Below are 11,987 nucleotides of genomic sequence, written 5' to 3'. Positions count from 1 at the left end.
AATATGTATATATTTTTGGACATAAACAATTTAAACCTATATGAGAATATATAGGTTTATATTTTTTATGTGGTTCAAATATTTAGGTTTAGGTTTATGTTTATATATATGCATGTGCTTGAAATTAGGTATACAATTTTTAAGTCTTATATATTTATTCCTAATTTATGTACGTAGAGAAAAATGGACAAGAGTTGGATGACAAAGTTTAGGGGTACGAGGGAATACAGAGAAGGGTGTAGATTGTTTGTGGAGTTTGCAGTTAGTAACTGTAGAACCCCTGATGGATTCATCTATTGCCCTTGTAAGGTTTGTCGAAATAACCGGCGCCACCCGCTAGGTTTCGTATTCGACCACTTGACTGGGGGAAAAGGAATGATGCCGAAATACACACTTTGGTTCTATCACGGTGAGAAGCATGTACAGGGTCCTGATACCGGGTCTAATTCCAATCGCTCGGCCTCAGATGCGGGTGCAAGCGCAAATCAGGGTGGAGACATGCACGGAATGTTGCGTGATTTATTCGGCATGCACAAAGTAGTCAAGGAAGACAATTGTGAGCCTCAGGTCGTGGTGCAAGGGGGTGAAGAAATTGTGAACGAAGAAGCCGCTGAAGGTGATGCACTAAAGTACTATGGCCTTCTTAAAAAGGCGAAGAAACCACTTCATACTGGGACAAAACATAGCAAACTAAGTACAATTGTTCACCTGTACAACTTGAAGTGCGTTGGTGGACTTAGTAACTCGATTTTCTCGGCTTTCCTAGAGTTCATCAATCAGTTGCTGCCCGAGAGTAATGAAACTCTGCCAGTTAATACATTTGAGGCGAAAAAATTTTTACGAGACATGGGACTCGAGTATGAAAAGATTCCGGCCTGCTGTAATGACTATATGCTATTCTGGAAGGGCAATAAAGAGTTGGATTCATGTACCGTATGTGGAAAATCTAAATGGATGGAAGTAATCAATTTAGATGAGGATGGTCAACCCATATCGTCGGGCAAGAAACGTCCGGTGAAGGTGTTGCGGTGGTTTCCACTCATACCTTGACTACAGAGGTTGTTTATGTCAGAACATACAGCACGCCTTATGAGGTGGCATGCAAAAGGCCGCACTAAGGATGGCGTATTGAGGTATCCAGCCGACGGCGAAGCATGGAAGTCATTCGACAATTTACATCTGGAGTTTTCAGCTGACAGCAAGAACGTAAGGCTCGGACTAACCTCGGATGGATTTAATCCATTTGGGAACATGAGCACATCTCACAATACTTGGCCTGTAATGCTTGTGCCCTACAACTTGCCTCCTTGGATGTGCATGAAACAGACATCTTTTATCCCAGGCCCAAGTTACCTGGAATGGATGTAGATGTCTACCTTCAACCCTTAATTGAGGAGTTACAAGAACTATGGAATGTAGGGGTACGCACATATGACATCTCAAAGAAAAATAATTTTGTTATGTGAGCACAGTTGATGTGGACGATTAATGACTTCCCAGCATACGCAGATTTGTCTGGATGGTCTACCAAGGGTGAGAAGGCATGTCCTTGCCGTATGGACTCGACAAGGTCGAAATGGTTAAAACATGGCCATAAATGGTGTTATATGGAGCACAAGCGATACTTGCCCATGGATCATCCGTGGAGGTAGAACAAAAGAACATTTGACGGCAACATAAAACTAGAATGTGTCCCTGATGTGCCAAGTGGAGATGCAGTCATGAGCCAATTAGAAGGGATGGTGTTTGGGGATGAGAACGCCGGTCAGGCAAGGCAGGTTGAGAAAGAAAAAGGAAAGAAGCAGAAGACAAATACTTCTAATGTAGTGTGGAAGAAGAAAAGTATTTTCTTTAGGTTACCGTATTGGAAAGATAATTTATTGTGGCACAATCTTGATGTTATGCACATAGAGAAAAACGTGATGGACAACATACTTGGTACAATACTGGACATTCTAGGGAAAACGAAGGACAACCTTGTCGCTCGCTTAGATTTGCAAGAAATGGGTTTGAGACGTACACTTCATCCATTTTTTAACCCGCTGGATGGTAAGACCTATATTCAACAAGCTACCCACACGATGTCCAAGGATGATAAAACACATTTTTTGAAAGTGCTACGAAATGTAAGGTTGCCCGACGGATATGCCTCAAACATTTATCGTTGTATACGACTTAAGGATCGTACGATATTGGGGTTAAAGAGTCATGACAGTCACGTACTGATGTAGCAGCTTCTACCTATTGCATTGCGTGGATCACTGCCAAGCAACGTGGTTAGACCTTTTGTTGAGATGTCCACATTCTTCAGGGGCCTATGTTCAACAACATTGACAGAAGAGGATATTAATCGACTACAGTGTGACATTTGTTTCACGTTGTGCTGGATGGAACAAGTTTTCCCCTAGCTTTTTTACTAGCATGGTTCATGTGGTCATGCATCTTATCTGTGAATGCCGACTTGGTGGACCAGTACAGTATAGATGGATGTATCCGGCAGAGAGGTAAAATTTGTTTACGGATATTCTTGCATTTTTTGGTTTCACTTCAATACATGACAAGTAGTAACTAAACTGATTGATTGTATTGGTTCATATTTAGGAGCGTTGGATTATTTAAATCCAATGTGCACAACAAAGCGGCTCCTGAGGGCTGCATTGCAGAGGGTTACATAGCAACTGAGTTGGTGACGTTTTGTTCGAGATATTTAGAGAACGCACCAACCTTTCACAATAGGATACAAAGAAATCCGGATGGTTCAAAGGGACATGGAACACGAGTCCGACTCGACCGAATCACAATGACACAAATACACCGGTATATTATGTTCAACTCGGACAAGTTTCATCAATTGTGGACGTAAGTCGAGATCCTTCGCTGGCACATTGTATGATCAATGAACTTGTAATAATCTTGCTCGTATTGAATTATAATTAACATAATTTCGAATTGTAGAATGCACATGGATATGCTTAGGCGATCATGAAGCTAACACGAGGGACAAGGGGTACAAGGTGGATGAGTATGGTATAATACTTGTCAACTTCAAAATCCTTGTCCACACGGGAGAACTAGTTTCTGATGAGCCGTATGTGCTAACTTCACAAGTTGACTAGGTATTTTACGTACAAGATGATAGGTGCCCAGTTTGGGCTTGCGCAGTAAGGACCAAACCTAGAAACATATACGATGTTGGTCAGGGTGAAGGACATCAAGATTTATGTGCCAATTACCACGAGTGTGAGCCTCACCTATTGACCAGAAATTTTGATCATGATCTACAGGATCATATCGAATACGTCAGACACGACTTAGATCCAACCGAAGCGTATGTGACTGAATAAAAGTTATATATATATATAATTTTATATTTATGTTTTGATTGGTAGTTATTCACTACATGCACATTACATCAACACACTTAATTAAGCTGTGCATTTGCTAAAATCTGATATATATCTCATGTAGCATTATGAGTCATGCATACGTAAGGTAGTGAATATTTTATACATTTTATACAAAATTAATTGGGTTTGTTTTGTTTTTCACAGGGTACCATGAGTAATAGGGGAAGACTAGAGCATGCATGGGCTCATCCGTAGTGCGGCAGTCTATGTCGCATGGGTCTCCAGCACGCCAACTTGATGACAACGAGCAACAAGACGTTGCTCAGCTTCTGGGGATGCAGGAAGGATATCGACCAGTTCTTCCAGCTACTATGGAAGGGGAGATCCCTGTCCATGCTCCATACGATCGGGCAGGCATGGCCCAAATGGGGTATCGGCTTGATTCATATCTGTACAGCGAGTTACGACAGAGTTCTCAGGGCGATGTCGAGCGGCTATACAACCAGCATAGCACAGGTACAGCCAAAAGTTTTTTTAAAAATTCAAAATTTTGAAAGTTTCTGACTAAATTGGTGCAATATCAATTATATTTAACTACAACTACAACTTCATAGAATTCTAAACCTTCTAAAAATATACAAAATAGGTCTGGAGGACAGTGAGACAGAGGCCGAGGAAGACATGCTTAGTGGGGCACGGGCCACGGATGACTCGCAGCCCACCGACCCTACTCCCGACGACCGGTTAGGCCCTCGGCAGGTCCGGACCATAATGACACGGGTGTGTCCAGCAAGAGTCCATTAACAATCTCCCAAACTTCAGCCCAAATAAGTCCACAAGCCCAACAGAATGTCAAGGCCCAAATTGAAGAAATCCTGATGCAGTCTAGAGGGTTCTAGTGAGTTCAAAAACATCATAGCCGTCCAGTACTTCATCATTTCGAACGCATGCCTAGGTCTAACTTCAAGTTCAGAATCTTATCTTTCCAACTAAAAACGTTTCAGATCATTTGGAGTTGGGAACCAAAAGTTATGACTGTTTCAAGTGGAGTGGTCAGCCTTCTCGGGAATACGCATTAAGTAGGCTGTTTTGTCCCCTTGTCTGCTGCCCACGAATTAAAGATTGTTCTATGCCTTTATTACTTGTTTTATTTCTTTAGAGACTTATCCTATGCTTAGAGGGCTGTTCTAAGCTTATATAATACTTGTCTGTGCAAGTGTAAGAATCAGACTATTGTGTTAATTTAAAAACCAGCCTTTGGCTTTTGAGAGGAGAGTTCTCCTTGTATCTCTGTATCTCTTTGGTGTGAGCCTTAGAGTGGTGAGTTTTCTAGTTCTGTATCCCTTATTATAAGCCTTTGGGTGGTGATATTCTATATCCCTTGGGTGTTATCTTTTGGGTGGTGAACTTCTATCTATCATTTGAGTGTGAATCTGTGTACTTGTTTTCCATCCTTTTTTCTGTCCGGTATCAAATTGGTATCAGAGCAAAGGTTGCTCAAGTCTTGATTTTCATGGCTGCTCGTGGTCGTCGTGCTCAGGCTAACCAACCCCTAGCAGCTCCAGAAAGAGACCCGCGAGATATTGAGATGGACAACTTGAGAAGACAAGTCCAGCAGCTCCAAGAATGTTTACAACATTTTGAAGCCTCTGAACATGATGCCTCTCATCATGACTCGGAGAATGAAGTTTCCAGCGACGATGGAGAGGGTGTTAATCCTTTTCACCAAGCTCGTAGTCACACCTCAAGTGACAGCACTCCACCTCATCCTCGAAACCTAAGACTTCATGGTGTCCAACGCCGTTACGATGTCAAGGTGGATATTCCAGAATTTGAAGGAAGAATGCAGCCTGATGAATTCATTGATTGGCTTAATACCATTGAGCGAATCTTTGATTACAAAGATGTTCCAGAACACCACAAGGTGAAGCTTGTTGCCATCAAGTTGAGAAAGCATGCTTCTATTTGGTGGGAGCACCTTAAGAAACAACGGGAACGTGAAAGGAAAAGCCGCATTGTGACGTGGGCTAAGATGAAGAAGGCTCTCAAGAAGAAGTATTTGCCAGATCATTATCGACAAGATGCTTTTCTTAAGTTCCACAACTTTCGGCAGAACGAACTTTCTGTGGAGGAGTACACAGCGGAATTTGATCATTCTATGATGCGCTGTGATATTGTAGAACCGGAGGAGCAAATGGTAGCCCGTTACCTTGGAGGTTTACGTTCCGAAATCAGTAATGTTGTTCAGTTACAGCCTTATTGGACTTACAATGATGTTTGTAAGCTAGCACTCAAGGTGGAGAGACAATTGAAGGAAGGGCGCAGGAGTACCTATCGACCTTTCAATCAAGGAGAACTCACCAACCGGGGGAGTAGTTCTACTGCCAAGACCACTCCATATCCCAAGAATGCAGCTGCCAAACCAGCCAAGAGTGAAGCCAAACAACCAGCCAAGAATGATGGTCATGCAGGTTCAAATCGCTCCAATAATTCTAACTCAAGTAGAAAATGCTTTAAATGTCATGGCTTTGGACATATTGCTTCTGATTGTCCAAATCGCAAGATAATCTCACTTGTTGAGGAAGACTTGGAAGATGATGGGGATGAACCAGTTGATGAAGAGTCTGAGGAAGACTTGACATATGCAGATCAAGGAGAGTCTCTTGTAATTCGCAGGATCTTGAAATCCACCTACGCAGAAGAAGATTGGCTTCGGAACAACATTTTCCACACCAAGTGCACCTCTAGTGGCAAGGTGTGCAATGTCATCATTGATGGGGGAAGTTGTGAGAATGTGGTGTCTACAACCATGGTGGAGAAGCTCAACCTGAAAACAGAACCTCATTCCCATCCTTACAAGCTTCAATGGCTTAAAAAGGGCAATGATATCCAGGTAACAAAGAAATGCTTAGTTCAATTCTCTATTGGGAAGAATTACAAAGATGAAGTTTTGTGCGATGTTGTTCCTATGGATGCATGTCATATATTGCTTGGTAGACCATGGCAGTTTGATAGAAGAACTTTTCATGATGGTTTCAAAAACACTTATGCTTTTGAAAAAGATGGGGCCAAAATTACCTTAGCTCCGTTAAGAATGTTGACTACACCTAAACCTTCTAAAGGGGAGGGTAATAACCTACTTTCTATATGTGAAGTTGAGAGAGTTTTAACAGAATGTGGGGAAGGGTATGCTCTAGTGGTAGTTGAAAAGAAAGACCCAATTGAAATCCCTCTTATCTTACAACCAGTTCTTGAGAAATTTCCTGATGTTATTCCGGAAGAGCTTCCACCGGGTCTTCCACCCATGAGAGACATACAGCACCGCATTGACCTCGTTCCAGGTTCTGTTCTACCTAACAAGGCAGCCTATCGAATGAATCCAAGAGAGCATGAAGAGTTGCAGAGACAAGTTGATGAATTGATCACCAAAGGCCTTGTGAGAGAAAGCATGAGTCCTTGTGCTGTTCCAGCACTTCTAGTACCAAAGAAGGATGGTTCTTGGCGTATGTGCATCGACAGTAGGGCTGTGAACAAGATCACCATCAGGTATCGCTTTCCCATTCCGCGGCTAGATGATCTCCTTGATCAGCTTCATGGAGCCACAATCTTCTCCAACTTGGATCTTCGTAGCGGATACCACCAAATTCGCATGAGAGATGGTGATGAATGGAAGACAGCTTTTAAAACTAGAGATGGTCTTTATGAATGGATGGTCATGCCATTCGGACTCTCTAATGCTCCCAATACATTTATGCGTCTCATGAATCATGTTTTTAAACCATTTATGGGAAAATTTGTTGTTGTTTACTTTGATGATATCTTAGTTTACAGCAAATCTTCAGAACAGCATTTGGAGCACCTTCAACAAGTCTTTCAAACTCTACGAGAGCAGAAGTTGTATGTGAACTTGAAGAAGTGTCGTTTCTTCACAAATAGCCTAGTATTCTTAGGCTATGTTGTTTCTAAGGAAGGAATCATGATGGATCCCAGCAAAATTGAGGCTATCACTTGCTGGCCTATTCCCAAGTCCCTTCATGACATCAGAAGCTTTCATGGACTTTCATCATTCTACCGGCGTTTCATCAAAGGCTTCAGCACCATTATTGCTCCCATCACAGAATGCCTTAAGGGAGGAACATTTAAGTGGACGGAAGAAGCCCAAAAGAGCTTTGAACTTCTCAAGCAGAAAGTAACAGAGGCACCAATCCTTGTGCTTCCAGATTTCTCCAAAGTGTTTGAAGTCGACTGCGATGCTTCTAATCTGGGAATTGGTGGTGTTCTCAGCCAAGAAGGCAAGCCAATTGCCTTTTTCAGTGAAAAGCTCAATGACTCCCGAAAGAAGTATTCCACCTATGACAAAGAATTCTATGCTCTTGTTCGTGCCTTGGAGCATTGGAGTCATTATCTACTCTCCAAAGAATTTATACTTCATTCTGACCATGAAGCTTTGAAGTACTTGAACAGCCAGCAGAAGCTCAACACACGACATGCGAAATGGAGTGAGTTTTTGCAAGCTTTTTCATTCTCAATCAAGCACAAGGCAGGTAAACTCAATCAAGTAGCTGATGCTTTAAGTCGAAGACACTCTTTACTTAATACCATGCAAGTGCAGGTTGTGGGTTTTGAAGTTGTCAAACAACTTTACAAAGATGATCCTGATTTCGGCTGTGCTTGGAAGGAATGTTCTAATGGTCCTAACAACCATTTCTTGCTGCAAGATGGTTTTCTTTTCAAAAACAACCATTTATGCATTCCCCAATGTTCATTAAGAGAAGCCATTATCAAAGAAGCCCATGGAGGAGGTCTTGCTGGTCATTTTGGCAGAGATAAGACTTTAGCTCTTGTGCAGGAGAATTTCATTTGGCCCAAGATGGTCCGTGATGTTGTGCGGCACGTGAAGCAATGTCGAATTTGCCACCTTGCAAAGAGTCGCAAACAGAACACCGGACTATATATCCCATTGCCTGTTCCAAATGCTCCATGGGAGGATATTAGTCTTGACTTTGTTGTGGGTTTACCTAGAACCCAAAGGAACAAAGATTCCATTATGGTGGTGGTTGACCGATTCTCAAAGATGGCCCATTTTGTTCCTTGCAACAAAACTCTTGATGCATCTCATGTTGCTGATTTGTATTTCAGGGAAATAGTCAAGCTCCATGGCATTCCCAAAACGATCACTTCCGACCGTGATTCCAAGTTTGTTGGTCATTTTTGGCGTACACTTTGGCGAAAGCTTGGAACTATCCTCCAATTCAGCTCTGCATACCATCCTCAGACAGATGGTCAAACTGAAGTTGTTAATCGGAGTTTGGGAAACCTCTTGAGGAGTTTTGTGGGAAAGAACATCCGTCAATGGGATCTCCTCCTTGCCCAAGCTGAATTTGCCTATAATAGGTCTACTAGTCAAACCACTGGTTGTAGTCCATTTGAATCTGTCTATGGCCTAAACCCCATTAGCCCTCTTGATTTGGCTCCAATTCCTACAACCATTCAATTTAGTGGCAGTGCTGATGAACGAGCCAAGGGAATCAAGAAGTTGCATGAGCAGATTCGAGGTCATATTGAGAAGCAAAATGAGAAGTATCGAACATAGGCCAATAAGCATAGAAAGCCAATGGTTTTCAAGGAAGGAGATTTAGTATGGATTCATCTTCGAAAAGAACGTTTTCCAGCGAAACGGCGATCTAAGCTCCTACCACGAGCAGATGGTCCTTTCAAAGTCCTCCAACGCATTGGAGAAAATGCTTACAAGATTGAGCTCCCTGGAGAGTATGGTGTATCTGCCACTTTCAATGTATGTGACTTAGCACCATATGAAGAAATCGAAGAGACCACGGACTTGAGGGCAAGTCCTCATCAACCCGGGGAGAATGACACGGGTGTGTCCAGCAAGAGTCCATTAACAATCTCCCAAACTTCAGCCCAAATAAGTCCACAAGCCCAACAGAATGTCAAGGCCCAAATTGAAGAAATCCTGATGCAGTCTAGAGGGTTCTAGTGAGTTCAAAAACATCATAGCCGTCCAGTACTTCATCATTTCGAACGCATGCCTAGGTCTAACTTCAAGTTCAGAATCTTATCTTTCCAACTAAAAACGTTTCAGATCATTTGGAGTTGGGAACCAAAAGTTATGACTGTTTCAAGTGGAGTGGTCAGCCTTCTCGGGAATACGCATTAAGTAGGCTGTTTTGTCCCCTTGTCTGCTGCCCACGAATTAAAGATTGTTCTATGCCTTTATTACTTGTTTTATTTCTTTAGAGACTTATCCTATGCTTAGAGGGCTGTTCTAAGCTTATATAATACTTGTCTGTGCAAGTGTAAGAATCAGACTATTGTGTTAATTTAAAAACCAGCCTTTGGCTTTTGAGAGGAGAGTTCTCCTTGTATCTCTGTATCTCTTTGGTGTGAGCCTTAGAGTGGTGAGTTTTCTAGTTCTGTATCCCTTATTATAAGCCTTTGGGTGGTGATATTCTATATCCCTTGGGTGTTATCTTTTGGGTGGTGAACTTCTATCTATCATTTGAGTGTGAATCTGTGTACTTGTTTTCCATCCTTTTTTCTGTCCGGTATCACATAAGTAAGTGTATATGCTCAAATGTCGTGCATATTAGGTCTTGATTTACTTGTTAGTTAGTATTGAATTCGAAATAACTTACATTAGTAATTTTTAATTTGTTAGGTACCGATTCTGAAGGAAACACCATTATTGAGGTGTTTACCATTCTTAACTCGCACAGGCTGCCGGGAGTCCCCGTCGGCAAACGGATCATAATGGAGTACAATGCATCATTGCAGCCCGTTGGATTTAGCGCCTTGAGGTTTAGATGGATGACCAGAGACGTAGTATGGAGCGGAAATTATGTCCGAATACCGGACGATTGGACAAAGGTACCGAAGCGTACCAAGGAGGATATTTGGGACGCCTTGATGGTATGTATTGCATATTGTGTCAAACACTCGTAATGTATATATGTATATATATGCTCTAAGTTGCACATGTATATGTGTGTTTATATCTATATACATATACACATATTTTAGGTTTTTTTAATTTCTCAATGTTGAACTTGTGCAGGCATACTTTTTCATCCCGCCCGAGTACAACTTGAAAGCCGTTAAGAATGAAGCATTTTGGAATATATGCAAAAAGCTGCGGACTTGGAGGCACGACCTTAAAAAAATTTGTGCCATTAAGGAGGAAGATACTCCGGACACTGTACGGGCAAGACTGGGGGGAGAGACGCTAGGCAAGTACAATGCCGTTGACTTGGATATCTTATTGGAAAGATGGTGTAGCCAGGAGAATAAGGTAGGTCATGAGTTAAACTCTTTATGTTGTGTAGTGTCATTAATTGTAATTGTGTTAGTATTAACATATTAAAAGTGTTAACTGTGTAGGAGTATGCGGCGAAAATGAAGAGCTTGCGAGCATTAAATGATACACCACATTGCACCGAATCAAAGAGCTATGCTAGGTTGACACATGAGGAGGTGAGTGTGTAATTTATCCTAAACTTATAGATGTAAACATGTTATCATTTGATATATTTAAAAATATATGTATGTCCTATTTTATCTGCAGGCCGAACGTTTGGGCCATCATCCTACTTGTGCACAAAATTATGTCCGCACATACACGAAGAAGGACGGTACATATCCAAATGATATTGTGAAGGAGAGATGTGTATGCTACTCACCTTTCATACTTTGTTTTGCTTATATATTTGATAAATTATTTGCGATTAACAGTTGTATGACCCACTGACTCAATAATTAATGTGACATATAGGGAAGGATGAAGGAGCTTATACCCACCGACCCTGCAGCATCGTCTAGCATCACAGAGGGAACAGTCAGGTGGGCCCCAAATGATGCATTTGCACAGCGATTGGAAATAAGACTGAGTATGCCGGTAGGGTTTGGATGGCTGGACAAAATATTTTGCCTGTGCGGGGGACCATACACTCATACTATACACCTTCACAGGCACGGTCAGAAAACACCAGGCACTCCACGATATCACAAGAAGCACTTGATAGAGCGCTTGAGGCGGAAAGGGAAAAGCACAAGGAAGAGATAGATGCCTTGTTGGCCTAGAACAATGCGCGGGTAGCTCTGCAAGTGGCGAAGTAGATGGCTGAGAACAATGCGCGGGTAGCTCTGCAAGTGGCGAAGTAGATGGCTGAGAACAATGCGTGGGTAGCTCAACAAGTAGCTCAACAGGTAGCTCAACAGGAGGCTGAACGTCAGGCAATGTTTGACGCCCGTTTATGCCAAATCGAGGAAATGATGCGGTTTAACATTGCACCAGACAGAGCTTCCCCACCCTTTGCAATGGTGCGATAGTCGGTCGACAGTGGATCAGGTAATGACTTTTTTTAACGGTCAATTTAGGTTTAGAACTGTCCCTATATATCTATGTGTGAACTTCTAAATTTAGAGTTTGGATATGTTGTAGTCATTCTCAATAATTAATGATGTTGTAAATCCTGTTGAATTTGGTTTATATATTATGGTTGGTTTAGTGATGGATGTGGGTTAGAGCTTTGCATTTGAAGTGTTTATTGGTATTATGAGATGGACCACTATGGTCCTTGTAGAATATTAAGAATCTAGTGTATGTGATTGTGTAAGAGTATG

General features: G+C 41.9%; 1 pseudogene; it reads left to right on the top strand.

Annotated features, from left to right (window-relative positions):
- Positions 1-378: 378 nt before the first annotated feature.
- On the top strand, positions 379-11,444 carry LOC148584142 (uncharacterized; annotated as a pseudogene).
- Positions 11,445-11,987: the final 543 nt, after the last annotated feature.

This window comes from Corylus avellana, chromosome 8 (assembly GCF_965113065.1).
Source record: "Corylus avellana chromosome 8, dhCorAvel1.hap1.2, whole genome shotgun sequence".
Taxonomy (NCBI): Eukaryota; Viridiplantae; Streptophyta; class Magnoliopsida; order Fagales; family Betulaceae; genus Corylus; species Corylus avellana.
This window is presented reverse-complemented; position numbering and strand designations above follow the sequence as displayed.